Raw genomic sequence first — 7,135 nt, 5'->3', positions numbered from 1 at the left:
CAAAAGGCTCAGCCCCTGTGAAACCTCATGCACCTCAGCCAAACGAGTGCTTGCGATGATTGAAGTCTGCTGAAAAATTGCAAAAGCATTGCTGTAACTCACCTAAAATATTTTCAATAAATGTGTAGTTTTCTTTACTGTGTAGCTATAAATTAGACACTCACTCAATCCATGATGTCAATCTTCCTAAAATGTATTTTCTAAAGTTGTTGCTAATGTCATTTCAAATAAAGCCAAATATTTGACTTAGCCTAATTTCCTGTGATCACATCTGCCAGGAGTTATGTTTTTGCCATTTAAGATCTGCCAGGCAGAATCACTAAAGTGACTTAGGAAACAAAACAACATTGAAATGCTCTTGTGAGGATGGAAGGGGAAGCTTTTAGGTTATCTCTAAAGACTGGATTATTGATTAAGAGATCAATGTAGCATCACTTCATACATCCTGAAATAATACCCTATTTGTAAAACAAACCTCTATTGACATTTAGAGAAGAAATAAGTTCTATATTGAAGTGGATTTTACAGTATACATTGTCAGTACAGATTTGCTGCTAATTTTGTGCTAAGGGCAATTCTGAAATGGATATATAAAACTAAAGAAAGGTGAAAACCAGCAAACTGTATTGTTATGACTGATTTTCAAAACACTCAACAGAGAAAAGACAAATGATGCAGAATGAAGTGAACAAGAGAGCTTTCTGTTCACCCGTTGTTTAAATCAAACAAGAAAATCTGCCTCAGAAAAATTGCAAACCTAACTCATTTCCTATAATGAATCAAGGTGAGAAATAATAACAAAGGGTCTCAGCCCGAAACGTCGACAGCGCTTCTCCGTATAGATGCTGCCTGGCCTGCTGTGTTCCACCAGCATTTTGTGTGTGTCGTTTGAATTTCCAGCATCTGCAGATTTCCTCGTGTTTGCTCTGAGAAATAATAACATTTGGCTTGCCCTTTGGTATTTTATAGTCTAGCCAATTCCCTATATACAGTATATCATTTTACATATTAAACTCTCATTATCTCAAATCCAATTTTTATTTGAGACAAAGGTCTGTAGATTTCATAAATTTACAATTATTAAAACTAAACGGCGTAAGGGGACTTCGGTAAGCTTGTGTGATTGCTCGCTGAGGGGAAGAAGGTAAGGTCGCTAGGTGCTTTTTAGACTTATTCTATCAATCCAGTTCAGGTATGGGGGAGACAGTCAGAGCAGTGGTGTGCTCCGTATGCAGTATGTGGGAGGTCAGGGTCAACACAGTTGTCCCTGATGACCACACCTGCAAAAGGTGCGTCCAGCTGCAGCTCCTATCAGACCGAGTTAGGGAGTTGGAGCAGGAGCTGGATGAACTACGGATCATTCGGGAGGTGGAGGCAGAGATAGATAGGAGTTATCAGGAGGTAGTCACACCAAAGAACCAAGAAGTAGGCAGATGGGTGACAGTCCAGAGAGGCAGGGGGAGCAGGCAGAGAGAGCAGAGCACCCCTGCGGCCATTCCCATTAACAATAAGTATACCGTACTGGATACTGTTGATGGGGATGACCTACCAGGAATGAGTTGTTGTGGTCCTGCCTCTGGCACAGAGGTTGAACCCTCAACTAGAAAGGGGAGGAGGGAAGAGAAGAGAGCGATAGTTTTAGGGGACTCTATAGTTAGGGGGGCAGATAGGAGATTTTGTGGGGCAGATCGGGAGTCTCGGATGGTATGTTGCCTCCCTGGTGCCAGGGTCCGGGACATCTCAGATCGGGTGCAGGCTATTCTTGAGAGTGAGGGCATGAACCCAGATGTAGTGGTCCATGTAGGGACCAATGATGTAGGTAAGGTGAGTGAGGGGGTCCTGCTTAGAGAGTTCAGGGAGTTAGGAGTGAAGCTGAAAGGCAGGACCTCCAGGGTGACAATCTTGGGATTGCTACCTGTGCCACGTGCGAGTGAGGCGAAGAATAGAATGATTATGCACATTAATACGAGGCTGAGAGCATGGTGCAGGAAGGAAGGGTTCAGGTTTTTGGATAATTGGTCTTTGTTCCAGGGACATTGGGATCTGTTTCGAAGGGATGGTCTACATCTGAACCGGAGGGGTACTAACATTCTTGCAGGAGTATTTGCCAGTGCTGCTCGGGGGGGTTTAAACTAGTTGTGCAGGGGGCAGGGATCCAGATCCAGAGGGTTGGTCAGAAGGTGCATGGGGTTAAATGTGTACAAGGTTTGGGTGATCTTGAGAAGGTCATCAAAATTCAGGGTGCAATTTGCCCGATGGAAGTTCAAGGAGCTGGGTTAGGCACAGTAGACAGTGTTTTAAGTAAAGAGAGGAGGAATGGGCTAAGAATTCTATACTTGAATGTGCGTAGTGTCAGAAATAAGACAGATGAGCTTGAAGCTCAGATGAAAATGGGGAACTACGATATTGTTGGGATAACGGAGACATGGCTGCAAGGGGATCAGGCCGGGGAATTGAGTGTACCAGGGTATACGTGCTATCGTAGAGACAGAAATATGGGAAGAGGGGGTGGGGTGGCCCTGTTGGTGAGGAATGAGATTCAGTCCTTAGCAAGAGGTGACTTGGGAACAGGGGAAGTAGAGTCTGTGTGGATTGAGCTGAGGAACAGTAAGGGTAAAAAGACCCTAATGGGTGTTGTGTACAGGCCCCCAAACAGTAGCGTGGATATTGGGTACAAGTTGATTAGGGAGTTAACATCGGCATGTGCTAAAGGTAATGCAGTTGTTATGGGAGATTTCAACATGCAGGTGGACTGGGAGAATCAGGTAAGTGCTGGACCCCAGGATAGGGAGTTTGTGGAGTGTCTAAAGGATGTATTTTTGGAACAGCTTGTGCTTGAGCCAACCAGGAACGAGGCTATTTTGGACTTGGTGATGTGTAATGCACAGGAATTGATAAATGATCTTGAAGTAAAGGAGCCATTAGGAAGTAGTGATCATAACATGATAAGTTTTTATCTACAATTTGAGAGGGATAAGGGCAGATCAGAGGTGTCAGTGTTGCAATTAAATAAAGGAGACTACGGAGCCATGAGGGAAGAGCTGGCCAAAGTTAAATGGGCGGATGCCCTGGCAGGAAAGACAGTGGATCAGCAGTGGCAGATATTCTTGGGCATAATACAAAAGATGCAAAAGCAGTTCATTCCAATGAGAAGGAAGGATTCAAAGAGGGGGAAGGGGCCACAGTGGTTGACAAAGGAAGCCAGAGATTGTATAGCATTAAAGAAAAGAAAGTATGACAGGGCTAAGATGAGTGGGAATACAGATGATTGGGAAAGTTTTAAGGAACAGCAGATCTTAACTAAAAAAGCAATACGGAGAGAAAAAATCAGGTATGAGCTCAGTCTAGCCAGGAATATAAAAGGGGATAGCAAAAGCTTTTTTAGCTATGTGAAGAGAAAGAAGATAGTTAAGAACAATGTTGGCCCCTTGAAGAATGAATTGGGAGAAATTGTTATGGGAAACAGGGAAATGGCAACAGAATTTAATGCATACTTTAGATCTGTCTTCACCAGGGAGGACACAAGCAATCTCCCAGATGTATGGATGGGCCAGGGTCATAAGATATCAGAGGAATTGAGACAGATTGACATTAGGAAAGAAACTGTGATGAGTAGACTGGTAGGACTGAAGGCTAATAAATCCCCGGGTCCAGATGGTCTGCATCCGAGGGTTCTAAAAGAGGTGGCTCAGGAAATTGCGGATGCATTGGTAATCATTTTCTAATGTTCCTTAGATTCAGGATCAGTTCCTGAAGATTGGAGAGTGGCTAATGTTGTCCCACTTTTCAAGAAGGGAGGGAAGGAGAAAGCGGAGAACTATCGCCCTGTTAGCCTAACGTCAGTCGTGGGGAAGATGCTTGAGTCCATTATTAAGGACGAAATAGTGGCACATCTAGATGACAGAAATAGGATTAGGCCGAGCCAGCATGGATTTACCAAGGGCAAATCATGCTTGACTAATCTTTTGGAGTTTTTTGAGGGTGTAACAAGGATGTTAGACGAGGGTAAGCCAGTAGATGTTGTGTACCTAGATTTTCAGAAGGCATTCGATAAGGTGCCACATAAGAGATTGGTGAGTAAAATCAGAGCTCATGGCATTGGGGGCAGGGTTTCAACATGGATAGAAAACTGGTTGGCAGATAGAAAGCAAAGGGTAGCAGTGAATGGGTGTTTCTCAGACTGGCTGGAGGTGACTAGTGGGGTACCACAGGGCTCTGTATTGGGACTACAGCTCTTTACGATTTATGTCAATGATTTAGATGAGGGCATTGAAAACTATATCAGCAAGTTTGCTGACGATACTAAACTGGGTGGCAGTGTGACATGCGAAGAGGACATTAGGAGAATACAGGGAGACTTGGATAGGCTGAGTGAGTGGGCAGATACTTGGCAGATGTCATTCAATGTGAATAAATGTGAAGTTATCCACTTTGGAAGCTGGAACAAGAGGGCAGAGTATTGTCTGAACGGTGTAGAGTTAGGTAAGGGAGAAATGCAAAGAGACCTAGGAGTCCTAGTTCACCAGTCAATGAAGGTGAATGAGCAAGTGCAACAGGCAGTGAAGAGGGCAAATGGAATGTTGGCCTTTGTTACAAGGGGAATTGAATACAAGAGCAAGGATGTTCTTTTGCATTTGTACAGGGCCCTGGTGAGACCACACCTGGAATATTGTGTACAGTTTTGGTCTCCAGGTTTAAGGAAGGACATTCTGGCAATTGAGGAAGTGCAGCGTAGATTCACTAGGTTGATTCCTGGGATGGCAGGGCTGTCTTACGCAGAGAGATTGGAGAGATTGGGCTTGTACACGCTGGAATTGAGGAGATTGAGAGGGGATCTGATTGAAACGTTTAAGATAATTAAAGGATTTGATAGGATTGAGGCAGGAAATATGTTCCAGATGTTGGGAGAGTCCAGTACCAGAGGGCATGGATTGAGAATAAGAGGTCAGTTATTTAAAACAGAGTTGAGGAAGAGCTTCTTCTCCCAGGGAGTTGTGGAGGTGTGGAATGCACTGCCTCGGAAGACGGTGGAGGCCAATTCTCTGGATGCTTTCAAGAAGGAGCTGGATAGATATCTGATGGATAGGGCAATCAAGGGATATGGGGACAAGGCAGGGACTGGGTATTGATAGTGAATGATCAGCCATGATCTCAGAATGGCGGTGCAGACTCGAGGGGCCGAATGGTCTACTTCTGCACCTATTGTCTATTGTCTATTGTCTAAACAACTAATGCACTTAAATTATTTACTTTTAATGAAAAATAAATTTTAATTTTTCTTAATCATCACTTTCATTCTAGCAGCCCTACAATTGTGCATTCTGTACCAAAACCAATTAGCACAACATTGGACGGCAGTCTTCCCCAGTGTATCTATTGCCAGTCCATTACAAACTCTAGCTTCACCGAAGTAACTGTGCGAAAACGAATGCTGATTTTTCCAAAGAGCCCCTTAAAATATAATACAGTTGCACACGATAATAAATGTCAACAGCTTGGTACTTCATTGGTAATATTTCCATAACTTAAGTAAAAGTAAGTATTTATTCTTAATTTTGAATAAATACCAGAAACACTCAGTAGGTCATGCAGCATCTACGAAAAGAGGAACACAGGTCATCCAGAAACATTAACTGCTACGTTTCTTTGCACCACTGGTGACTTATCTACCGAAAATTTCCACACTGTTTAATCATTCAGTTCTTAATTACATATTTCAATAAATTCCTAGACATTAAGCCAGCCAGTCCATAATTCCCTGGTTTTCATTCTCATAAATAGCAGAGAGATATGCAGAATGCATATCAATGCAGTTACAAAGAAGGCACGATAGTGGCTATATTTCATTGGAAATTTGAGGAGATCTAGTGTGTTACCAAGTACACTCCCAATTTTTTTACAGATGTACCTTGGAGCATTCTAACTGGTTGCATCAATGTCTGATATGGGAGGTGGCACTGCACAGGATTGAAATGAGCTGCAGAAAGCTCATCATTGGCAATAGCCTCCCCAGCATGCAGGATTTCTTCAAGGGGCGATGCCTCAAAAAGACGGTAACCATCATTAAGAACATCGCATCTTCCTTTCTGCCATCTGATTTCTGAATGGACATCGAACCCATGAAAACAATCTCACTACTTTTTTCCCCTCTTTTTGCACTACTTATTTAATTTAACTTTTTAATATATATCTACTTCTTACTGTAATTCATTTTTATTATTATGTATTGCAATGTACTGCTGCTGTGTAACAAGTTTCATGACATGCCAATGATATTAAACCTGTTTCTGATCTCTAATGATTAAAAAAGAACAGGACCCTTATCGATAGAGCTTCAGAAGACATAGATCGAAGTCAAGGTTGAGTTTATTGTCATATGCACAAATATATGCTTGCATAGGTAACAAGAAAAACTAATTTGCAGACAGATCAGAGACATATAATGTACACAGCATTAACAAGAAAAGCATAAATTGTACATAAATTGCATACAATTCTTACAAGAGCATATTGGAAGATTTAGACAGGTATTTGAAATATTGTCATTATTTTCTTTACAAATGGTAAGTTCTGCACGTTTCATCCTCTTGCGCAAAATTATTGACCACTCCCAACTTCTGCTTCTCAGAAATCACTCCCTCCATAAATTCTCCAACTATTTCCGTTACCACCTTTTCAGTCTCGCCACTTTCCTAGGTTTCGCGGCTTCAGTAATGTTAAGTCTACATCATTACTTCCTGCTGTATCTTTACCCCAACCCTTTTTCCAACACAATGTTTAAAATACAATTCTCACTGTCTAAACGATACACACTTTTCCCTGCCGCTATACTTTTGTGTCTCCACCTGCTGTAACACCCCTGCAGCTGTGGCTTTGCGCAACCGTACACCTTACCTCCAACTTCGGTGCTAATCTCCTGCAGTACTGTTGTGATCTCTCATTCTGATAATTCACAACAACAACCTGAACACTTACACAACCATTAATTTACAAAAATATAATAATGTGATTTAATGAATTATAATTCAGCACAGATGGATACAGAGGCAGAAGGTTACCAGATGTGTATTAATGTGGAAAATCTCTGCAATTACTACAGCTGCCAGGTTGAACAACACTGAAGTGGCAATTGTGT

Source organism: Hypanus sabinus, chromosome 2 (genome assembly GCF_030144855.1).
Source record: "Hypanus sabinus isolate sHypSab1 chromosome 2, sHypSab1.hap1, whole genome shotgun sequence".
Lineage (NCBI taxonomy): Eukaryota > Metazoa > Chordata > Chondrichthyes > Myliobatiformes > Dasyatidae > Hypanus > Hypanus sabinus.
Note: the sequence above shows the minus strand (reverse complement) of the source record.